The 26,286-nt window shown below is 39.1% G+C and overlaps 1 protein-coding gene across 5 annotated transcripts in view; it reads left to right on the plus strand.

The window, feature by feature from the left end:
- The window catches only part of ARHGEF26 (Rho guanine nucleotide exchange factor 26), a 137,099-nt gene that overhangs the window by 42,443 nt on the left and 68,370 nt on the right, over positions 1–26,286 (plus strand). The gene's annotated exons all lie outside the window — the stretch shown is intronic.

Raw genomic sequence — 26,286 nt, forward strand, 5'->3', positions numbered from 1 at the left:
ACTAAACTCCTTAAACTACTTTACAGTGATTTTAGGAAGAAAAGAAAATGTATGTTTGGAAAGTGCTAACTTAATTCAGGTTATAATTTTCTGCTTTTTGCTCTAAAAAAATCTGTTTTCAGAATAAACGTTTGTAGAAAATGATTTTGCAAGTCTCTTTTTAGGACTTAAAGAATTTCTTATCTCTTAGGTGCTGATATAAATACTGAGCAACCTCACAGCAAAATATTTTAATTTTTTAGAGTGTCAACTTTATGTAAAAAGCTGTGAAAATATGATTTTTTTAAAAAATTGTGAAATCACCTTTTATATGCTAAGAAGAAGGTGAATACTGTTTTAATATTAATTCAATATATTATTACCATTCTCTAATTGTTTTAAGGATGTGGATTAAATAATGTAAGCCTTGTTTTATAAGTTTAAAAATATATTTATAAAAAAATATCCTGAGGAACATATGATGAATGGTATTTGTTAAAGAACTTAATAGATACTTTATCTATACAGTGTTTTTTTTGGATTTCAAAAAGGTTTCGGGAAATGACTTGGACTTTGAAAAAAATTTGGTGGAAAGGTTCCATAGAAATGTCAAGATTGGCTAAGATTGACCTTGTCACTTGTGGGGGATTCAAACAAAGTTCCCTTTGTAACAAGGAAAACTGTCTCTGTATCGGGAGTTCATTGGAATTTCTTTTCTAGCAGAGAAGAGTAATATGAATAACCAGAACAGGACACAATAGGAATGTTTGTGTTCGTCTACTGAGGTTGTCCTGTGATGTGGCTCCTACTTCTTATTCTCTTGCGTCTTGTATATATTTGATACACACTACTTAGTTATAAATATTTAGGTGTACATTTGTGAATGTTTTTAGATAGCTCTGAAGAAATCTGCTGTGAATAAGATGCTTTCCAAGAAATCCTCAGCAAGCATTCTCACAAGTTGAGATTTTACTTGAGGCATTCAGTTGAAAACAGAGCTGGAGTGATTAAGTTATGAAATTATTCTCTTGGATTTATCTAAGTAGCATTAAGGATTTTTAGGAAGACTGGTTTAAAAAATGTATACCGCAGGTAGAGATTTAATTATTTTATCTTTGATTTTTGGAGGATCTAATATACCTGTTTGAGAATCTGTGTTTTTCAGGTTTTAAAAATACTAAATATGGGAGGAGTTTGGTTTACCTCACTTATGCTTATGCCATTCCTAGGGATCATGTATACCTCCTGTTTTGAACCTTGACTTATTTTTTAACCCTTTTTCTTTTTTCAGTCTTCCTGGCCAATACCCAGTTTACTTTCACAAAGCTGCTTTTGTGATTGTAACATAATTTTATTTGTTCAGAATGTTATTTTAACATTATTTTAATAAATTTAGAGATCAGGATATCATTTTATTAATATTTCAGAGAGAGACACACTAAGCGATATTTCTGTTACTCATGAAGTACCTTATCCAACTTCGAATGGGGAAAAGAGTATAATTATTTAGAATTAAGACACGTTTTCTCTGCATACTGTTGGATAAAGCATATTTTTCTGGACTCTTTGAAGACCTCTATATTTGGAAACTCAGATATTCAAACTGGAGAAACTTGCTTACCTTTATCTATTTTATTTCAGACTATCCTGGCATGAACTAATTCCCAACTTTGAATACTGGTTTTTATTGATCACATTTCTTTTTCCTGAGACCTGCATAAGGAATGTTAATCTCATCCTTAGGCAGATCGCTTTGTCCCTCCGCATGTCAGCTGCTAAGCGAGCTTTCCATCAGCATGGAACCAATGTTTATCGGAATAACTAACCTAAAACCAGGGCCCTAAGGTTTCACTTGCTGTGAGTCTGTTATCACCAGCTCACACTGGAGAATTCTTTTTCCTGCTATTGCTTTTTCTAAACAATAAATGCTATCCATGGTATGTGGATTTGGAAGTCAGTCTTTTAGAGAGTTAGCTTTGCAAACATTACCTTAAGCTCAGAAGTCTGACTTACATCAGGGCCTGGATGTAGTGAAAGCCTACTGAGGATGGTTTGAAAAAATCTAGCTGTACATGTTGCTACAGTATTCATCTATTTTTATTATTATTATTATTATTACTTTTGAGACAGAGGTTCGCTCTGTTGCCCAGGCTGGAGTACAGTGGCGCGATCTCGGCTGACTGCAGCCTCCACCTTCCGTGTTCAAGCAATTCTCCTGCCTCAGCCTCCCGAGTGGCTGGGACTACAGGCGCCCGCCACCATGCCTGGCTAATTTTTTGTATTTTCAGTAGAGATGGGGTTTCACCATGTTAGCCAGGATGGTCTCGATCTCCTGACCTCGTGATCCACCCACCTCAGCCTCCCAAAATGTTGGGATTACAGGCATGAGCCTCCGTGCCTGGCCAGTATTTATTTTTAATGTGGGAAAGGGTTGCTAGAGATAGCAAACATATACATAACCTGAGGATAGGAAGATAATGTATGAACATAGTTTTCTGAGAGTGAATGTCCACGCTCTGAAAAACATGGAGCCGAGGGCTTTATAAAGGAGCTGCTTTTTCCTTTCCTCTGGAATTGTTGTACAACATCTTTGAGGAAAACATGACATAATATTTTGATAATTTTAGTGAGCGTATGTATTTGAGCAAGGCTGGGATTGAATTGTAGGCTGTTTGGCATGGTAAAAGTTTGAATTCTCCAGCGCTGCTTTTGATCCGTTTGCAATGCCTGTGTCTTTTCTTGTGAGCAGTGTGTATCCTCATCAAGGGCTGCCTCAATGCTTATCCATCTGGAGGAGGCTACTCAGCTTTAATTAAGGAAACAGTGGTTGAGAGGGTCCGCCTACAACCACTCTAAGTAATAAATGTACATGGTGTAAAACTCAAATACTGCCAAAAAGTATGCAGTGAGAAACAAGTCCCCCTGTGTGGCTGGTTTGGGCCGTAGCTTCCAGAGATATTCTCTGCACATTCAAGTACAATTTTTTAATACAGTGATTGCCTGCGATACGCACTGTATGCACCAGTACCAATTTACTTTTAGTCCATCAAATAGCCAGAGTCTTAAATGAAGAATAACACTGAGTGTCATTTTTTAAAATCTTTATGTGCTCCCCAAATAAGCCCAAGCTCTCTTTATGTAGTTTCTTCTATTTAGGAACTTTAAATGAATAGGTCCACATGAGTTATGGACTTTATTTTATTGTGAAAATAGTCATTGCTGTGAATATGGGATTCTTCTTGAGCATTACATCTTATTCCTTGATAAAATGTTTTAGAGTGAAAGCCCCTGCTGTATACCAGGCACTGTGCTAGGCATTGGAAATATAACAGTAAGCTTGACAAGCAAAGTCCTTGTCCTTGAGACCTGGTGGGATAAACACAAACAGAACAGGTGCTTGAGAAACAGAGTATTCCTCACAGTAGGACCTTGGCCTGGATGGGGGAACTGAGGAAGTGACCTTTCCTTACCTCTCAATCTTCTTTCCTTTCCTCCCTCATCAAATTAATCTCATGAAATTAATAGTCTTTATCAGATGCTTTAATTCAAATATAATTCAATCTAGTCTCTATATGTAGAAATGCCATACTAGTCACATGTTAATCATTTTATATTTGCAAGTAACTTCATTAAATGGGCACCTGGGATGTATGGAACAGTTTAATAAACCAACATTTTTGCACTGTAGTTAAATTGATCCTTTAGCTACAATATGAAAATTTTTATTTAAAGAAAAACAGAGCCTGGATTATGTCACAGTTCAAAATATGAAACATACTTCTAGTTTGAATGCATAATTCTTGGATTTCCTTGCCTCTGAATGATTTCTAAATCTGGAAGATTTGGTTCCTGTGGATTTATTTAGCTTACGGAAAAGTCATCCGATCTATACTTCGGGTTCACTAGAAACTCCTTTTACATCACGTCCTTAGGTAACATTTAGTTTTATGAAAATTTCTGTAACTCATAATTGCAGTTTTGCTTTTACAATCTCCAGGTAATTTATTTAAAAATAAGAAATAGAAATTGTAAAACCTATCAACTGTGAGATCATTAGCTGACTAAGATATAGCTCACCTGCTGTTAATTTATTTATCTTAGTAAGCCATGTGCTTGAGCTTATTTTACTCATTTACTTTGTTTTGTGATTAATAAACTACTTTCCTGGAATTTTGGATTGAGTTTAGAGGCCATATATCCCATTCTGTAATTTACAGATAGTACCCCAGATCTCACAGCTAATTAGAATTAGAGCTAAGGCTAGAACCCAGGACTTCTGGCCCATTTTATAGGAAAGGATGGTTCACTGTGTTTTTAATATGTTATATATTTACGTGGCTTAAAAGTCCAAAGAGGCTGTGTGCGTTGGCTCACGTCTATAATCCCAGCATTTTGGAAGGTGGGGGTGGGTGAATTGCTTGAGCTCTGGAGTTTGAGACCAGCCTGGGCAACATGGCAAAACCCTGTCTCTACAAAATATACAAAAATTAGCCAGGCGTGGTGGCACATGCCTGTAGTCCCAGCTACTTGGGAAACTGAGGTAGGAGGATCACTTGAGCCCAGGAGGCAGAAGTTGCAGTGAACCGAGATAACTCCCCTGCACTCCATCCTAGGTGACAGAGACTGTCTCAAAAAACAAACAAAAAAACACAAGCAAAAAACCCAAAAATGTCCAAAGATTATCAAATAGCATCTATTTATATACTGAGAAGCCCAGCCACATTGACTCTGTTACCCTTCACCTTTTGTTAATGTATTATGTTAGGTGTCTTGTTTATCCTTCTAGCATTTCCTTATGCAGATGCAGGCAAATAAAAATGGTTTCTTATTGTCCCACTTTTCTTTAAAAACAGCATGCTGACTGTATATGCTATTCTGCCTCTTTTTTTTCCCTCTCAACTTAAGTTTACATTTAAGCTCCTGAAAAAAGTCAGTGTGCCTGCAGATGCCGCTTCATTTTGTCCACTTAGATCAGAACTAGGTTGCTATATTTAGCTTATGAGAAATGTGAGATAGTTCTATGAAGACTGTAGTGAAAAAAAAAAAAAGATTAGAAATGGAAAGTAAAAGGTGGGAAATTAATGAAATTGCTATTATTTAACCCAAAGAAGAAAAGGTTTGGGCATTATTACTTTATAGATGAGAAAAGGGGAGACTCAGATGGAGGTAAAGTGCCTTACCCACAGTCACCCAAGCACTCGGAGACTCAATGGGGGCCTTCACTTGAATTAGCCTGCCAGTATTGAAGTCTCAATTCTCCATCTGCTACAGGAGCCTGATAAATTTGTGAGTGACAAGTACAGTTGATACTCATTATTTGCGGATTCCATATTTGCAAATTTACCTATTTGCTAAAATTTATTTGTAACCCAAAGTCAATACTTGTGGTTTTATGGTCATTCACAGTCATGCAAGCAAAGCAGCAAAAAAAAAAAAAAAAAAAAAAAAAAAATGTGTTTCCTGACACACGTGTTTCCAGCTGAGGTTGAACAAGGCAGTGCTCTGCTTTTTCTTATACTGTAAACAAGTGTCCTGATGATCCATTAAGTACCACAGGTTTTTGTATTTTTGTGGTTTTTGTTGATCATTTTGCTGTTTAAAATGATCCCAAAGCATAGTGCTAAACTGTTTAGTGCTTACAAGAAGGCTGTGGTGTCTTACAGAGAAAACGTGTGTTTAAGGTAAGCTCACAGTGCTATTGTAAGTTAGAGGTCTAGTGCTGTACTGCTGTTGGCGTGAGTTCAATATTAACAAATCAACAATATGTCATAGTTATGTATCTGCAGTGATAGTGCCATTGGTGTGAGTTCATTGTTAGTGAATCAACACCATATACATTAAATAAGGTGTCTTTAAACAGAAACACAGAAAACCAAGTTATGTATTGATCAGTTGATGAAAATACTGTGACCAGAGGCTTGTGGGAACCCACGCTGTGTTTCTACTAGTTCAGTATTCAGTAATTCAATGTCCACAGCAACTTCATGGAACATAACTTCTGGGAATAGTGAGAATAGATAGTAAATGCAATGCCAGAAGTAGTCAGCTTCCTGCTAGTTCTAGGCGTATTTTATTTCTTCTCATTCTACCCTAAGGTACAGGAGGAATAATTTAGTTTAGATATAAGGAAAAAAAAAACACAACTGGCTAGGTGTGGTGGCTCATGCCTGTAATCTCAGCACTTTATGAGGCCAAGGTGGGAGAATTACTTGAGCCCGGGAGTTCAAGACCAGCCTGGGCAACGGTGAAACCCCATCTCTACAAAAAATACAAAAATTAACCTGGTGTGGTGGTGCGTTCCTATAGTCCCCGCTACTCAGGAGCTGAGGTGGGAGGACTGCCTGAGCCCGGGAGAGGTCTAGGCTGCAGTGAGCTATGATTGTACCACTGCACTCCAGCCTGGGTGACAGAGTGAGACTGTGTCTCCAAAAAAAAAAAAAAAAAAGAATGACTTCCCATTAATGAGATAACTCAGGACTGTGAAATACGATGTTTTAATTGCTTATTATAAAACATTGTAAACATTGAGACTTTTTGAAAGTTGCTTTCAGTGGTGCTACTGATAGTATATAGCATGGTGACTAAGAGTGTCATCAGTCCACCTGGGTTCCATTCCCTTCTCTACCATTTGTCCTGTGTGACCTTGAGCAAAATACCTAACATCTTTGTGCTTTAGTAGTCATGGGCGTAAAATGGAGACGATACGACTAACTACTTCTTTCGGTTGTTATGGAAGTTAAATGAGTCAGTCAGTCAGTCTATGGAAAGCCACTAGACTAGCTCCTGGTGTACAGTTAGTGCTTTTTAAATGATTAGAGTCATTGCATCTCCTCATTTGCCCAGGATAATTTTAGTTGTTTCGGTATAATTATTAGTTGCCTCTTTCATTCTCAAAAGATATCCCAATTTGGAGGATAAATTGTATGGTCACCCTCTAATGTAAGGATGAGTCATAATTATCAGCTAATACTGAATTATGGGCTATTTCTGTAAATACCTGTTGGGATGATTGATTTCTTTTTCTTCTTCAAGAAGTAAGTTGAAAAACTCCCTCCTCCTGGTTTTGGAGGGCTGCTTGGAGAAGAGAAATGGAAGAGGAACAGGTTGAGTATTCACATATGGCATAATTGTGTATTGTTTCCTTATTTTGTGTTTTTGCTCAGTGAAAGAAAGTGGTCTAGAATCTGGTTCTGGCATAGAGAGATTATATCTTTCCCACTAGTCAGCTCTTTCGCTAGTAGCCAGGAAAGACTTGTGGGAAATATACTTTATATTTTAGAACAGTTTTAGGTTATAGGAAAATTGAGCAGAAAGTACAGAGTTCTCATGTACCCCCTGATACTGCTCTTCCACCCGACACAGCTTCTACCCTACTATCAACAGCCTACACCAGAATGGTACATTTGTTGTAATTGATGAAGCTACATTGACACATCACTATTACCTAAAGTGCATAGTTTACATTATGGTTTGCTCTTGATGTTCTACACTCTGTGGGATGGGTAAATGTATACTAGCATGTATTCTCCATTATAGTATCATACAGAATAGTGTCACTGCTCTAAATATCCTCTGTGTTCTACCTATTCATCCCTCTTTCCCTCCCTTTAAGCCCCTGGCAGCCAGTGATCTTTTTAATTATGTCTATGGCTTCACCTTTTCTAATACTATTGAGTTTTGCAGTGTTATTTGTCCCTTGTCCCACATAGCCTTTTGAGATGGCTATGAGACATAAAAGGCCCTATTGAATAGGCAGATAAATAGGTTTGGATTTGGGCCATTTGAAGACTGGAGACATATTTGGGAGTGGTTAGCACATAGATGGAATTTCAAGCAATGGTGCTGAATGAGATTGCTGGAGAAAGACTAGAGATAGAGAAGAAAAAGCTGATCACCAAGCCCTGGGGCCTTCCAACACTAAGATATTGAGAAGATCGGGATGGGGGAGGACTGGCCAAGAATGCCGAGAAGGAGAAGCCAGTGGGAGTAGAAGGAAACCCGGGAGTATGGTGTGCTCTAGAAGGCAAGCAAGATGTAAGTTTTTTTCTTCTTCTTCCACATTTATAAAGGAAGAAATCCACATGCCTTAAGAATGGTTTCAGTCTCTTGTCGCGCTCTTTTGAAGATCAATATTTTGCGCCTTGTCAGTGAGATACAGAGTTGTAGACAGGAAAGGCTCTGCACAAGAAGCAGGTGCAACGGACTCATTTGAGGTGTCATCAATGTAAAAAGAATACCCTTTTGGAATCCTGGAGTCGTAGCATGCCTCTGTGCCTTCCAGAAGATTATCAGAGTAATCAGCATCACTTCCAAATAAGTGAAAAGTGAAGAGGAGGTCGAGCACTTCACTCTAAATGGCAGTAGATGCTGTTGAAGTTTCACAGTAACTGTGGAAAGTGGATGAGTCTTCTGCTCTGGTTTGTTTTCAGAATGTAGAAAGCACAGGTTGTGTGTGGAAAGCACGGGCTTTGTGTCTCTTCGTAGGCCAGTCTAGGAAGAGCCAGCCATGGCCAGGCACCGTGATGCACACCTGTAATCCTAGCACTTTGGGAGGACAAGGTGGGTGGATAGCTTGAGTCCAGTGGTTCAAGACCAGCCTGGCCAACATGGCAAACCCCATCTCTACTAAAAATACAAAAATTAGCCGGGCGTGGTGGTGTGCGCCTGTAGTCCCAGCTACTCTGTAGATCGAGACATGAGAATCGGTTGAACCCAGGAGGCAGAGGTTGCAGTGAGCTGAGATCACACGACCGCACTCTAGCCTGGGCAACAGAGCAAGACTCTGTCTAAAAAAAAAAAAAAAAGGAAGAGCCAGCCATATAGAACAGATACATTCATTCTAAGGGGAACGTGTTCATCCCCAGTATGTTTCTTCTTACAAAATAAATATCCAAGGGGTTTTTTTGGATCATTTATAGTGATTTGGTTTATAAAAATAATTAGCTTTATAAACATAAATTGCATAAATAATGCCTCCATTTTGTAACTTAAAGTTGTCATTATATAAGGGACGGGCTGTGCTGTACAATTGTTGACTTTGAAGTAAAATGCTTATTAAGGATCATAAGTACCAATTTTCACATGTGTCGTAGCCAAAATCAACATTTGAGAAATGGTTAAGGTTTTACAGCAACGTTTGCTTTATTGTCAGAGTATAGTATATTCAGTCAAGTACTATTAATACCTTCTCATACTCTTAATTATGCCATTTCAAGGAAATTTATTAGCAAGGTTTCCATGGATTCTTCTTTGCATTACCCTCCACTCCTGCCACCCCCCCCCCACCCCATCTGCAGCCATCCACCTAAAAATTCATTATGTTACTGCCTTGGACTTTTGCCAATATAGTATAAGTAATTGGATTTAGCTTCTGTTATAGTTTCGTCTGTCTCAGATTATGAATATAAGTTGGTAAGATTTTCTGCCAATTTTAATTTACCAAGATTACATTAAAATTATGAAGAGATGATTGAATGTAATTTTTCTTCCCTTTACTCCTTCTGTATTTGAACTGTAAAAGTTCTCAATTAATTACAGTTCTTACAGAGATATCAATTATTGCAATTTGCAAACTCCGAAGCCTTTATAATGAAAGATAAACATTTTACAACCATACATTTGTCAACGTTTGCTGCTAATTGCAGCAATTAATTCGTTCTTTAATGCTTAATGTTTTATAGGTTAATGAAAGCTGGCATTCTCTTCCTGCTTTATGTTAATATGAGAAACTTTTCAGGGGTAGGGAACAGATTGATACATGCATAAAACTATTTTTGCAATCTATTGCTTGTCTTAGCAACTAAATGAAAACCAGACTTTGCAGAGTTTTGCTTATTCTTTTCTCTGCATATGTAGAGTGGAGGCCTGCAGGTTCCTGACAAACAAGAGCAGAAGTTTGATGAGTCCCTAAAAGCTCAATTTGTTTCTAAATAAAACATAAATTTGGAGGGTTGAAATGAGTGATTTCAGAAACCTTTTTGGCTTGGATGAAAATCAGCATCTTCTCAAGTATTTCTTAAATGCCTTGTCATTTGAAGATGATAATAGTATCTACCACCATTTATTCAGCCCAGTGTGCTGAGTACTGTGGTAAGTTCTTTTAGTACTTTATGTTATTTAATCCTTGCCGCAACCTATGAAGGATATAGTATTATCTTTTTTAGCAGATGAGAAACAGAGATTAAATAAGTTGTATCCAAGTAAGTAAGTACTCAGATAACTAAGTAGAGGCCAGAATTCAGACAAGATCTGACTTCAGAGCTCTCTCTACAGGGAGACAAGTTCAAATACCTGCCCTGGCAGCCAGGCCATGTAGCTGAATAAAGTAGGATGGGTGTGAGATGGGTCTGAGTAGTGGGATCACCATAAACTGGGCTATGAGTACAGCGCCAGTCGTTCCAGCCATGGTGGAATGAGTTCAGTGTTGCCAGATCTACTGATGTTTCAGAAAAAGTGGGAAATCTAGATGTGTGGTTGCAGTTCCTTAATGTTTAAATGTTTGGAGCTAATTTAGGTTTTTAAAATACACGTGTAGGGCAGTTTCAATCCACCAGCCATCCATTTGAGAGCTCTGAAGCACTCTGTGTTGGCTTGATACAATGACTGGGGCTTGTGCCTGTGCATCAGGTGGCAGTCTTGAAGTTCCTCAGAGAGCCTCTCTACAGATTCAGCAGGGGTTGGAGGGAAGAAGGGAAAATATATCTTAATTATATTAACAAATACTAATATTATGTAATTTGAGGCATTGAGGAAATACAATTATATAACTTTCAGTGATAAAGCATGCTGATCTTTCCTTCATTTTCATTCCTGTTAAAATTAATTGGGCAATCAGTTAAATAATATGCCTTTGTCAGATTTTTTATGTTAGAGCACTTAAAGGATCAGGTAGATTTCTTTTTTATTGTATTAATACAGAAATAAAAACAAAGTAGCCTTTCTTTAAAAGAATGAGGAAATATTTACATATATATACACACTCTTTTTTTCTGAATTAAAAAATAGTTAAGAAATTTGAGTTGGCTTGGCAAAGAAAATGAGAAAATGCTTAAAATTAGACAATATATAGATAAATATACTTTTTATAAGCATTGCAAAGAAAAATGATGAAGGAGACTATTTTTATGTTCAATCTCTAACTGTCCTTGACATAGTGTAAGTGCCCTCAGCATGCAAGTCATGATTTACTATGAGTGGGTCTCCTATATATAATGCTTTTAGCCTCTATGTTTTTTTAAAAAAATTGAATTTACCATTCTGTGTCATAAGACTAGAGGGTAAAGTTCAGATTTTGAAAGTCTAAGAAAATGTGATGGCATCCCATTCATCTTGTATTAAAGGTTCTATAAACCATAATGGTTAGATCTTTGACCTCTGTTCCTACACCTGTACCTAGTCCTAAATCAAAATGTTGAAGCCTGACTCGGGCTGCACATGGAACTCAGCGTGGAAGCTGCATATTGTAGGCTGTTTCTACTGTTGGAGAGGGAGGGCAGGCATCCTGGTAACTCTTTTTACCTTTTCATATGTTCATTAACTTTCCAAGGAAATGAAATACTTTCCTCTTCTTTTTCTACTGTTACACTTCAAGCTAGTGTTAAAAAAGTGCAAGGAATTAATGTACCAAACCCTGGAGATTTGTAAAAGAAAAATCTTTAAAATTGTCTTTTCAAAAATCTTGAGTCCTTTTAACATTCCTATAGATAATTTAGTAAAGATAAATCACACTTACTTTTTCAGGAAGCTAATTGCCTCTGGTATGTATCTCCTGAGAAATACTCATTTACAAATTAGAGCCTACAAATGATTTTTGTTTCAAAGACCACTTCCCAGGGAACAATTCTCAATAACTGAAGGAGGGTGTTTTAGTACCCCCTTCAAAGGAAAGTATTGGCACTGTATGTTTTGTTTTGTTTTACAAAGAAGCCAGATGGTATTTATTTTGCATAGCTGTAATAAGTTCTAAGGAAAGCACTTGGAAATGGTACTAATGTTTAATGGAAAGATGTATAAACCCACTTGGGAACTGTAAAGCATGATGCAGGGTATAGTTTAGCTATTGCATATAATAACAGGTAATCATTCTGTGCTGGCTTTGTTATTAGCCCAGGTGCCAACTCATTTTGGGGCTCTGACATTTTATAGAAACCAGAGTAGCTGCTGACAACTCAAACAGTCATGTTACCCTGGCAGGGCCTGGATCCCACAGTCTAGCTATCCAGTGGTGCCTACCTTCTGTTCTGCAGGTGTATCTTTCTCCATCTCTTTTAAAACTGGAGACTATCACCCTGTGAAAGAATCACAGTGCAGCCTTCCCCTGAGTAAATGACAAATAGGCAGTTTCTTTAGTATTTTTCACATTCCTGCATCTGGCTGGGAGCCAGCTCTGCTTTTGTGGCAGAAAGTGAGGATGGAGAGAATGTTTGGGAGCCAGTCTTGGGTAGGGAAGTGACAAAATGCAAGGGTATATGTATATGGACCAAAGTTAAGATGAACTTTTTTTGGTAGTTTTCACTGTAACTATGAAGAGGCAATTAAAAAAAAGATGTAACGTTAGAAAATGACAAACTCCCAGAAGGCGTAATGATTACTTCCCAGTCAACTGCTCTGGGTCCTGGTGAGTGACATAGTCCTGGTTATCAGTGTCAACATCCTTCACAAGCAATGAAAGAAGATTTCGCAGTGACGCTACCTCACAGGATGTAGGTGGGTCCAGGCATTTAGGCTGGCTGAAAGGCATAGGGTAGCTGAGAGGTGGTTGGAAAGAACTAAGAAGAGGTGGCTCTGTGTGCTTTACATAGAGGGTGTTGTATGGTTCGAAGCCAGTAGTTAGAAATTCGGTTTGAAAAGCCGGGTCTGATGTTTCAGAGAAAAAGGGTAATGAGACCAGAGACATTTTTAGAAGCAGATTTTGGTAGATTCCTTTTACCTTTTTAAATATATATATATATCTTTTTATGAGATGAGGTTTTCCTGTATTGCCCAGGCTAGTCTCGAACTCCTGGGCTCAAACAATCCTGTTGCTTCAGCCTCCTGAGTAGCTAAAATTATAGCCATACACCTCTGTGTCTGGCTTGGTCGTTTCTCTAAAAGGGGACTGATGCAAGAATAAAAGGGAGAAGAGTAAATACCATAAAAAGTCCATTGCAGAATATGTGTGTTTCAGAGCCCAGGTAGAGAAATAAGACAAGTAAGGGGTGCATGTATGAAACAGAACATTGGTGAAATGTGAGTGTTTATGGTTTACAAATTATGACTGGCAGCAGGAAGCATAGATTTAAGAATACACATGATATAGAAATTTCCCTAAAGAAATAACATATTTTATAATTCTAAATTTACTGTTATTAAAGTTAGAGGCTGCCAGCACCTTGGTTATGGTCAAATGCCAGGTAAGATTTTGGGATATGAAACATTTGACCCTTGTGGACTAAATTGACATGCATTGGACCTCTCCAAAAGCCTTAGAAGAGGGTATAGAAGCAAACTTTCCTTAGCTTCCTATAAGTGAAACCATTATTTCCTCTTACCAGGGTACCTTGCGTGGTGATTAAGCAGAAGGATAACAGTTGGGATGTGTTAAAGACTGTGCAGGACTGGCTTTAGTGTGGACATAACTGTCTCTAATTCCCTGGTGTGACTGGGGTGGGGGGCATTCTGGCTAAATTCCCTCTCACTGACCTTACAAAGATGCTTAACATTCCACATCTCTCAGCCATTTGGATCTATAGAGTGGTTTCGATTGCATTCCATCAGGCCTGGAATTCCCTGAAGGCACTTTAGGGTCTGCCAATTTGGGTGTCAGGGAAGCCAAATAACTGGGCCCTGGGCCTCCTGACCCTACTACAAGCAGAACAGCTCTCTGTTATTGTGGAAGTCTTGGGACTTTTTGTAAGATTCACTTGAAAAGGGATGAAACACATACAAAATCCGCTATCTGGGGAAGCAGGAAAAGAGAGCACTCTGTATGTGAACAGAACTAGCTGATACAAGCCCCGGCCTTCCATCCATTTCTCTAGCTGCTGCACTTCCTATTAAAAGGACTTTATTGGCCAGGCGTGGTGGTGGCTCACACCTGTAATAATCCCAGCACTTCGGGAGGCCAAGGCAGGCAGATCACGAAGTGAGGAGTTCGAGACCAGCCTGGCCAACATGGTGAAACCCCATCTCTACTGAAAATACAAAAATTAGCCTAGCATGGTGGCAGGCACCTGTAATCGTAATCCCAGCTACTCAGGAGGCTGAGGCAAGAGAATTACTTGAACCCGGGAGGTGGAGGTTGCGGTGAGCCAAGACCATGCCATTGCACTCTAGCCTGGTCGACAGAGCGAGACGCCATCTCAAAATAAACAAACAAACAAACAAGCTTTATTGAGATCACAATTCATATGCCATACAAATAACCCATTTAAATTGTATAATTTAGTGATTTTTAGTATAGTCACAGATCATGCAACCATCACCACAGTTTCACGATTTCATCACCTCCAAAAGAAATGCCCTACCCATTAGCACTCGCCATTTCCCACCACACTTCCCCTGCTCTAGGCTGCCACAATCTACTTTCTGTTTCTATGGATTTGACTGTTCTGGATATTTCATATTAATAGAATATATAAATGTGGTCTTTTATGACTGCTTTCTTTTATCTAGCATAAGGTTTTTCAAGGTTTATCCATATTGTAATGTGTAAGTAAGTACTTTTCATTGCTGAATAATACGTTATTGTATGGATGTGTCACATTTTATTTATCTACTCAGTAATTAGTGGATATTGGGTTCTATTTTTTATTTTAAATTATGCTGTCAAGAACATTTGTGTTCAAGTTTTTGTGCTTTAGATTTTTATTTCCCCCCGGTATATACTTAGGAGTGGAATTGAAGGGTCATATGGAAACTATGTTTAACATTTTGAGGAACTGCCAGCCTCTTCTTAAGTGGATGATATGTGTAGACTTGCAGCTGGCCTCTTTACCACCTTTGCACCTCAGTTCAGTCTTTTCCAGCCCTGCATCCTGCCCTTCACCCTGCTCCCTCCAGGGTTACTTTCCTAAAATACCAGAAACCCTAGTGGTTCTCTTGTTACTTCGAAACGAATTGAAACTCCCTAACAGGGCATTTCAAGTTCTGCACAGTCTAGGCCCAGACTATGTTTATAATTTCATTTAATAGTAATTTCCAAGTTCTTTTGTAGATGTTTCATTATACAAGTCAGTGATTATTAAACTTCTTTTTGTTATGGACCCCTTTGAAAATCTTCCAATAGCCATATGTTTCTTGCTTCCTCAAAAAAAAATATATATATATGTATATATATATGCATGTATAATTATACTGACACAACAAACTTGGCATGTAACTTCGGAGAGCTTGTGATTGCTCTGACACCATTAGCAAACCGTGAAGTTCACCAACACATTGCCTGGGCATAATCTGAGTATTCTGTCTTTGTTCAAACTACTCTCTCACCTCTCTCCTCCCTTTTCTCCTGCCTTCCTCCTTCCTGCCGATTGCCTGATGAGAAGCTTTCTTGCTTTTTAGAGTATCTTTCAGAGAATCTACTGGAAAGGAAAGTGGTTTGGCTCCTTTTTCCACCATTGCTGCTCCGCAATTGTTTATGCAGTCCTGCAGCAGGGCCCTGAGGGAATTGAACAGAGAAGGCTAGCCTCTCTGAGAACTAGATGGTGAGTGCCGTGAAGACAGAGACTTTTGTTGGAATTGTCTTGGGCTGTGTATTTTATAAGGCTAGAATAGAGCCTGGCATATAATAGGCGTTCACTAAGTAGTCACTGAAAGAATGGGTAGGGAAGGGAATTGGGTCTGGAACCATCAGCTTTCTGGGATGGATGAAGCTATATAGTAGGGCCTAGGAGTAACAAGGGACCCATATGCAGATACTGGATGTTGGTTACTGGGAATGGAACAAGAGGTTAGAAGAGAGTTTTTAAAACAGATTAAGAGGATGTATTAGTTTTCTATTGCTGCTGTAACAAATTACCACAAACTTAGTGGTTTAAAACAACACAAATTTATTCTTTTGCAATTCTGAAGGTGGGAAGTCTGAAATCAATTTCACTGGGCTAAAGTCACGGTGTCACTAGGCTGTTTCCTCTGGAGGCTCTAAGGGGAGAATCCGTTTTCTTGCTTTTTCCAGCTTCTAGAAGTCACCTTTGTATCTTGGCTTATGAATTTTTCTGTCTTCGAAACCTACTGCTTACCATCTTCTCTCTGATTTCTACTTCTCTTCTGACTCTTATCCTCCTGCCCCTCTCTTTTAAGGACCTCTATGATTACTTTAAGCCCACCTGGATAATCCAGGATGATTTTCCCATCTCAGTCTCATTTAATCATGTCTGTAAAATCACTTTTACCATGTTAGATAACATACTCACAGGACATGGACATTTTTGAGATGATGGACATAAGTAATAGACGTGTACATGACCATAACTTAACCTGCCACAGGGGGCTCTAAAAATAAACATGACGCCCTTTGTGTTTTTGCCAAGTGTGTCTGTGCCTTGCTCAGGGCTTCTTAATTGTGACATGACTTCTCCTCACAATGATTACACTAAGGCCAAGGACAGTATTTGCATGTAAAGAAATGTTCCACCACTTATCAGTTGCTGAGAACTGTTAGTTTTCCTTGGTTCATTTCTCTCCCACATGTAACTCACTGGGGAGGTACCAACACAAAGGATTTAAAAAGTTCTGTGCTGCATCCTCCTCTAATTTTGTCATTGGTAAGTACCTACTAAATTTTTAAAAAGTTGATAAGAAAGTGTTTACCTGTGATTCTGAGCAGATCTGGTATATGACAGGATTATGTTACACCTGCCCACCCAGACTTAATGGAAATACAGGATAGGAATGAGGCTTGCTGTCCTTGAACTGCATGAACTAGAAAATGAAGAAGCCTACTGGTTTTATTTAAAAGACATGTGAATTCTATGAATTCATATAGGAGGGAAAGGCATTTTATTGCACTTTAAATGACGATTAATGTTAATGAGCATGTACCATGTGCCAGATCATGTTCTAGGCACTTAACATGTTTTAGCTCAGTCAGCGTGAGAACCTAATGAGATCATACCATTATATTCCCATTTTGCAAATAAGGAAATAAAGGCATGATGTGGGGATGTAAAATTGCCTACGGGTATATGGCTAATAAAAGAGGGAGCTGGGATTTGAACCCACGTGGTTTGGCTCCAGAGTTTTCACTTGTAACCAGTACCCTGCTGACATTTCCCAAAGAGGTGATGTGCATGGTACACAATTAGCCTAGCTAGTGCTACAGTATGTACAGTGTGGCAATCTGTGAAATGGACTTTGTCTGCAAGTGTATTCACTTATAGATATTATTATAGAGTTTACTCATGAGGTAACAGATCCCATCTCACCAATATCGAAGGAAAAGGAAAGCATAAAGTTTGGGAAAAAGAGAAAGTGGAAAGTCTGGTCTTTGGTTTTGAGGAGGTGATTTGGAAACCTAATAAGCATACTTTCCCTCTTTTCATTCTTTTATTCTCACTACCTTTGATTTACAAGACCTTTTCTTCCTGGCATGCTTCCTTTTTCTCTTGGTTGCCAGTGGTCTTTCTTGGGCTGATCACTGTCTATAGCAGGACTGTTGGCCCTGTCTTCTCCACTGAGTTGTTTGTTTTGTTTTCATAAATGAATAATGGAAATTTATCATTTCCAAATCTACTTAAAATCAGGGCAAGGACTTGTTTACCCCATACATCTTATTCTTCTGATGCTTTGCTAATCCATGCTAATAATATTTAAAAAGAAAGTATTTTAAAGCCTTTGATTAAAGTTGAAGGGGAGGGTTGTGTGAAAGGGGTAAGCTGGAATCAGCTGCTTCATATGAGCTGGAGCAGGATTGGAAAATATCAGAAAGGAAGTGAAATTCTATTTCCCTCATGTAGACAAGCATCATTTTCCTTAGGATACTGTGGCTTAAGAAACTGACCTCTAGAGTTTTTCAAAATCCTGTACTCTGGTTCCATTTTTTGGTTTGTTTGTTTGTTTTGTTTTGTTTTAATGAAACTGATGGAAGCTATAGAAAGCATTTCTTTTTTTTAGGAAGACAGCTTTCGGGGGGCATATTTAATAAAGAAAACCTGAGATTCAAGGATTTGGGGCCCACCTTAAATGTTATTTTTACCATTGGCTGAATTTGGATGTGAAGTATCATGGGCGCTCCCTGAAAAGGAACTGGAAATAGTGCCCAAAGAGAAATGTGTTCTTTCCTGTACTGATTTTTATCCCAGAATGACCAGTCCACAATAGGAAAGGGGGCTTTGGCATGCAAAAGCTTTTTCATTTTACTTGACTTCATTCCAATATTCTGTAAATTCATTCTTCGTGCAGTTTCCAAGCAGCAACTAAGAATCCACATTCTCCCAGTTTGTTTATAATTTATTATTTATACCCCAACTGCATCCATAAAAGGCTCAAGGAAACTTACAATAAAATACGTGTACTCAATGAGGCTGTTTAAGTGGGAAACAAAACAAGGCAAACAAGGCAGAGTTGAAGAGAGCAAGCATGCCTAGCCACTTCTGTTCGAGTTTCTGTGAGTGAGGATTAAACAGCAATACCCTTCTGGGCAGCTAAAATGGAAAGGTCACATAATTGGTTTTATAGCAATCGTATCCTGAAAGCAAATGTTCCTTAGAAGTCAAACCTTTCCTAGGATTTGAATTTTCAAGAATTTTTGCCAGGCAATGGATTAGCAAAACTGTTCTTGCAGATGCACACCCTGCATGGAGGATGCTGTGTACGGAGTGTAAACTTCCACACGTGATATTTGCCAACCTGATTCTGACAGCTGGGAAAGCTGGCCTCCCCGCGGAGCTCACCCCCATCAGAAGTGATAGTTTAATGTGGTTACTAAATCATCCTGGTAGATACTTGCTTTGTGTTTTTTTCTCATTGTTCTCCTTGGAAGAATGCACTTTAATAGTGGGGAAAGGAAGAATAATAGGGACCTAGTATTGATTCATTCAGTGTATCTATTGAGTGTTTACTCTTTGTTAGGCACTGGAGATCCCGGGGTGAACAGGCATACTTGTCTGTGTCTCCATGGTCATATATAAAATTAGGGGGCAGTTTTCATTAGATGGAAATTAATGGTTATATCCACATGAAAAATGTAATTATAAATTGAAAAGCTCTCCATAATAACCCAGAGCATCTCAGGCCCAAGCATTCACAGACTCTTTTCTCTTCTAAGGATGTTGTGGTAAGAGTGCTGGCATATGTTTTCTGTCATTCATTATCCCTATATCTGAGGAGTGTTATCCTCCTTTCTGGGAGAAATTAAAATATGGGTGAATGCATTTGAGTAGCACAGAAACAAAAGAATCAAGTCTGCAGGTTACCATGGGAACAAGTTCCTTTTTCTCCACTTTATTTCTGTGAAGCAAGTTCAAATGATAAATACTTTAAATGGTCATTTTTAGGCAAAAACTCAGTCTTAATAGTATTAGAATTGCAAGGTCTTTTTTTATACTGTTTTCCTATATTTTTATGGTCTTGTATATATTCCTTCTAGCAAATACATTATCAGTAAGAGGAAGGACTAAGTACGTCGGAGCCTTAACTGATACGGAAGAGTTGAGGGACACTTGGTTTTGTAGTCTCTCTGCCTCTCCCTCCCCGGGCTCCCACTCCACTCTCCTTCTCCTTCTTTGGGATTTGCCAGGTGCCTTGAACTAAAGGTGTCTGTGCAGAGCTGGATTTAAACCTAAGCAGGCTCTGTGTTGTGTGGTATTAAGGCTAAGAAAACCCTTTGATTCAAAGTCCTGAAAATACCCTTAGCGTGTGTCTTTTACCTCAGTCTCTTCTGCCATTTATCCAGGCTGATCTTTAAGGTTTAACAGGATGACAAGAATTGTTTAACAAAAATTATCCTAGAGATTTTAAGGATCAAACAGTAGCTATAAGAATGGGAACGAGAACTACCAGAGCATTTTTGTTTAGAGCTTTTTTTTTTCCCTCATGTCCCAAACCACTTTTAATTTCTTATCCTCTTATTATCAATCCAGAGAGAAAATTTCAGAAGAAAAGGCTAAAATAGAATGTGAGAAGACATATAGTCTGCTGAAAAGGAAATCTCTTGAGACCTTTACCAGATCAGGATGTAGGTAGGATATTTTCTGATTGAGAAGCAACTGTCCTATACTTTTGTCAAATCAACACATTTCCTATCACTGTTAGTCTCTGGTGAAGGATTCGTTGATGAGCTTCGTCTTCTTCAGCATTGATTTTGATGTGTTGTTAATGGCTGCCTGGAGTGTAAACTCTGCATGTAGGCAGAGTGCCAGACAGTTACTGATGCCTGCCATGGGTTAATGGCGGTGCGCTTGCCATGCTTTTACTCTCTCTGATCCAGTATGTCAAAAGAAACTGACGTCGACCTTCAGTGTCAATGTGACCACCAAAAAAATTCCAAATAAAGAAGCCCCAAATCTCACTTACTGGCAGCAGATATAAATTCATTTTGGTAGAGTACAGAACGTTCTGTATTAGGAAAGTATTTCCAGCAGCACATACTTTGCTGCCACTTATCTGGAATATTTCTTTGTTTAGTGAAGATATTTTATTATATAACAGCAACTTAGACATGTGAAACCTGCCTGGTATGTTGCAAGTCTCCAGCCTAAGTGAATATGACCTTCTCTGGTAGGATAATGCAGCCATTTAGATTGACAGCTCATTTAAGGGAGGGAGTCGTCCAGGAATGATTTCAGTTTGCTTTAGGCAGATGGATATTAATGAAGAAAAAGTACCTTGTAAGGATGCCATTCTGAGGAGGGCACGGGACAGCGGCATTGATTATAACCAGAGCTCCTTTTTTCCTGTGTTTCCAGAGCTAGAACGCTGAGTGTTGAGCTGCTTAGCCTCCCTGGCATCCTCCTGAATTGGATAGGGGAGGGGCTGGTCTGGCAGGTTTTTCAGAAAATGCAGCTGGCGTTGAAGAAACTCAGATTGGACTTGGTCTCACGTTAGTAATCCTAATTGAAGAAGTGTAAAGACTTGTGCTGGGAGTTTGTGTCTTCATAGATGGCCCTTCCTGTACCTACTGCAGTTCTGGGAAACCAACTTGTGGTCAATTAAATATATGTTGACTTATCAGTGATAAAAGCAAGGTAGAGACTGACCACTTTAAAAGCAAGACAGAGACTGACCCAATTTGTGGGTATTACTCTCTTCGTAAAATAATAGAACAAAATTCTTTTACATGTTTCACCTTTATCATTTTCTATTTAAAACAATAAATTTCATTTGTTTATATATTCACTTATCAAATATTTGACTGTCTCCTATATTCCAGGTACTGTGGCCAGGTCTGGGTGTGTGTGTGTGTGTGTGTGTTTGTGTATACACATACTATATATACATACACACACACTATATGTATGTACACACACTATATATATATACACACACTATATATATGTGTGTGTATATATGTATAGTAGTGAACACAACAGACATGGCCCCATCTTCTAGACCTTGCCAAGAGAGACAAAAGTAAACAAAAATTATAAAAGAATTAATTGCCATCATACAGGTACACTGAAGAAAAAGTATGGGGGTTTATGAAGTCATAGAACCAGAGAGCTTAGCCTATCCCAGTAGGGTCAGGGAAGGCTTCCTGGAAGAGATGAAATTTAATCTGATACATGAAGGATGAGTGGGATTCATGAGGCAAAAAGGGGAGCGAGAATCGGAGGGCCAAAATGAATAACCCCCAGAGGGCTTCACAGGGCACCCGTAAACCAGTATTTGATCACACTGTGTCAGCCAGGACCAGAGCACATTGCTGGCTGTGGTTCTCCTGATTATCTTTCTTGGAGGCTGAACCTAATATGGTTGCAGACCTGTCTGTTGTCTTCACATCTTGTCGTGGCGTGGATCTTACTGTGAACGTCTGCACTCTGTTGATTTCTGTAATTTATTTGCTGAGACCATTCAACATTAATCTTCTTGGAGAATGAGCTCTTTCCTTTCAGTTCCAGCTGCTACTCTTCTTGCTGGATGTCTTCGTTGAGGGCTGGCCAATAGTAACAGGTGGGCAAGATCAGCCCCCTGCTGAGAGCTGAGACAGCAGGTGTTTTGGTTCAAGCACAGGGTCTGGCTCTGGTTTCAAACTTAAGTTGTGACTTAAGCACTCTTTGCCTTGGTTTTCTTATCTGTAAAATGGGTATAATGACCATATCATAAAGCAGGCTCGCTGTTGGTTTTGTTTTTTCCTCAAAAATGTAGTGCCACATTTAAGATCATCACATAATAAAGCAACCACAAAAGGCCTAAAAAAAATCCCTGCAGTTTTAAAAAATGTTAGAAGAAAGCTTACTAGACCATAAGCAAGCTCCACATCAGGCTCTTTTTTCAAACATGGGTTTTAGCTGAATCTTGAACCTCCTGGGAGGTTGGCCTTGTATGTTTGATAGGACCATTGTCTGCACAGCTGAGGAGCTCACCTGGGCAGACTGCAATCATTTAAAGCACTTATTTGAAGTATGGGTGTGAGTTTCCTTGTGATGGTGAGTTGACAGTCAACAGGGCTAACTTGTGTTTCTGGTTAGGAGAGAATGTTTCTAGGCAGCTTTTCCTGGTCCACAGAAGGTTTCTCTTTAGGGGTGAGACTGGAAATGCTTTAGGGGGGAAAAAAAGATAAAGGTTGTATAACATGATTGGTTATAAAACATGAACATCTTGGTAATACTACAAAGAGGAAATAATGAAAGTATTACCCCAGAAAAAAATTCATAGAACTTAAATACGTATTTCCATTAAAAAGTTGTCCTCCCAGTAGGCCCAAATTATTTCATTCAAGTTTCATCCGGGGAACCAGAATACTTTTACTTTTGCTTCAGATTTGATTTGATTCACCAGCAGTCTTGGTTCCCGAAATCATACCTCATGTTTTAGAAATACTTTCTTCGTCTTTTTGTAGCTAGGTCACTTAGTAAAGTATGCAAATTTCCCAGAATAACCAGTAGATCATTTAACATAGAAAGCTTTAAAATATGTCTTAATTATGTCATTGTAAAAATACAAGATGGGTGGTTTGGTTTATATTGAAGTAAGTAGCATAAACAGATATTTAATTAGTACCTTATTTTTAATATTGTGCTTTGGCAAAACTTTTACAGTGATAAATGAAATTTTCCTTTTAATTGAGAAAAGCCAAGTTACTGTTGTTTTTGGTTATATAGTTGCATTCCTTCAGGCTGGTAACAGTGTAAGCTAAAGACAAATTGTAAGAGATACTTGCCTCAAGATATTTATATCCTAGAATTACATGATAATGGCTTTATGGTTTCTTCTTTTTTCAATTTTCTTTGAACAATTTTCTATACATTTGCATTACAAAACAATTGTACAAATATTTCATATTTATGTGAAAACCAGCTAGAAATCAAGTAGTCTCAACTATACAGTACCTAGAATTCACGTTGCTCTGAATTCTCACAGATGTGTATTTTTAGCTGTCCATTAGACATCTCCAAGGCAAAATTAAATGGAGCTCTTCCTGCTTCTTCCCCCTCTTCCTGAATCTCTGTCTTCATTAATAGTTTAAGAACCCACTTTATTGCCCAGGTGGAAACCTTGACCAGAAATCTCAGCATCTTCCTTGACTTCCCATCTAACGAATTTCTTGAGTCTATTAATTTTATCTCCAGATTGTTACCCCACGCTGTGTCCTCTCTTGATTTTCCACTACTAGGCTGTATTGTCGACTTGCCCAGATTAGCCACCTAACCAGCCTGCTTGCCATCTGTCCCTCCCTGCTAGTAATCCATCCTTGCTCTGCTCCAGTTTTCTCGGATTGAGTGATTTATTGGCTTCCACTGGTTTCTTATAGTCTGCAGATTAATCCCAAACTTTCCAGCACGCAGTCTAACCTTTGCAATTGAGCTCAAGCCTGCTCTGCAGTCTTCTTTCTATGCCCTTGTTCCTCCTAGAGTCTATACCTCAGCTCCACTGAACTTCCCAGTTTCCCCAACCAGACCCACGTTGCTTCGTCTGCCCATTGTGCTTCTCCCCTGCTCCCGTCATGTCATCCTTGGCAGTGATGATCCAGCTTACAGGTGTCCTCACCTGTGCTTACCGCGAGGGTGGTTACTCTGCCCTCTGGAGTTTTCTTTGTAGGCCTCTTTATTTTTACTCACCATACTTCTGACACCAAATGTGTGATTTTTTTTCTTATATCAACCAATTCTCTAACCCTCGAGACTCCAATTGTGTGTCCTACATTTCCAGTCCTACAGTTTCAGTTCCGACATTAACCACCCTGAGTTTGCATCAGACTCCACAGGTTTAAGGTTTCAGCCCACAAAACTGCCCTCATTTAAGATGGCAGATGCAAACATTGGGTCCCCAGGTTACCCACACTTCTCTCCTACTTGGCTACGGAGTTGCAGGGGGATTTCCACAATCCACCACTCTTTCAGGCCCTGATGCTTTGCTAAAATGATTCACAGAACTCAGGAAGGTACTCTACAATTTCTGGTTTATTATATAGGGTACAACTCAAGAACAGCCAAATACAAAGATTGTTACAGGGCAAGGCTGGAGGGGGTGTAGGTACTGCAGACCACCTAGTCCCTCTCAGGGCCTGCTACCCTCCCAGCACCTCAAGGTGTTCATCGTCCCTCCCTAACCCCATCAGTTAAGGGTTATGATGGAGGCTCTATTACGTAGCCATAATTGATTAAATCATCGTTCCTTGACAATTGAACTCAAACTCTTATGACTGGAGGTAGGCAGGCATGGCTAAAAGTTCCAACCCTGCAATCCTTGCTTGGTCTTTCTGGCATGCAGAGAGCCATGCCGAAGCTATCTAAGGGCCCCCAGCTACCAGTCATCTCGCTGGCATACGAAAGTCACTGCTATCACTCTGGAGATTCCAGGTATTTTGGGAGCTGTGTTCCAAGAACCAGGGATGAAGACCAAATACTTATTATTTTATTATGCCACACCCGTGTTATAGATCCTCTATTGTAATTGGCTGCATGCCTCCCATCAACCACTCCACTGCGAGTGTTGGGAGGGAAAGGATCATTTCTTACTCAATTTTGTTTAGTGAACTAACCTCTCCTTGGTATATAATTCAGCTTCTTCTGTTTTGGTTCAGGTATTATGCTATCATTTCTCTACACACTCTCAAACACACACACACACACAGATACCCACACCCCCACACCCATACACATACTACTGCACAGTGTGGTTAAAATTCCACCGATAGATATATACCCCAGAGACTTGAAAACAGACACACAAATAGATATTCGTATGCAAATGTTCATAGCAGCATTATTCCAGGTAGCCAAAAACTAGAAACTACCCAAGTCCCCATCAGCAGATGAATGGATAAACAATGGCTATCTATATGACATATATAATTATATATACCATATATATGTATATTATAGATACATACATTTGTTTGTATGTATATATTTAGGTGACCCTAAATTGCTATCTATTTATACACTAAATCTGGTAACACTGGCCGGGTGTGGTGGCTCCCACCTGTAATCCCAACACTTTGGGAGGCCAAGGTGGGTAGATCAGTTGAGGTCAGGAGTTTGAGACCAGCCCGGTCAATATGGTGAAACCCCATCTCTACTAAAAAATACAAAAATTAGCCAGGCATGGTGGCACATGCCTGTAATCCCAACTACTCAGGAGGCTGAGGCAGGAGAATCACTTGATCCTGGAAAGCAAAGATTGCAGTGAGGTGAGAGATAATGCCAGTGCACTCCAGCCTCGGTGACAGAGTGAGGCCCTTTCTCAGAAGAAAGAAAGAAAGAAAAGAAAGAAAGGAAAGCAAGAAAGAGAGAGAGAGAGGGAGGGAGGGAGAGAGGAAGGAAGGAAGGAAGGAAGGAAGGAAGGAAGGAAGGAAGGAAGGAAGAAAGGAAGAAAGGAAAGAGAGATGAAGGGAGGAAGGGAGAAAGGAAGGGATTGGAGGGAGGAAGGGAGGGATTTAAATACCGTGTATATTATCAGGTTTAAAATAATATGATTATTTTTATTTTGACTAACATATAGTGTTAGATTTATTTCAGACTGTTGTTTTGTTTTTTGTTTTTTAATTTTTATTGAGACGGAGTCTGTCGCCAGGCTGGAGTGCAGTAGCGCGATCTTGGCTCACTGCAACCTCCACCTCCTGGGTTCAAGCGATTCTCTTGCTTCAGCCTCCCGAGTAGCTGGGACTACAGCCACGTGCCACCACACCTGGCTAATTTTTGTATTTTTAGTGGAGACGGCATTTCACCA

The sequence above is a fragment of the Macaca fascicularis genome, chromosome 2 (assembly GCF_037993035.2).
Source record: "Macaca fascicularis isolate 582-1 chromosome 2, T2T-MFA8v1.1".
Taxonomy (NCBI): domain Eukaryota; kingdom Metazoa; phylum Chordata; class Mammalia; order Primates; family Cercopithecidae; genus Macaca; species Macaca fascicularis.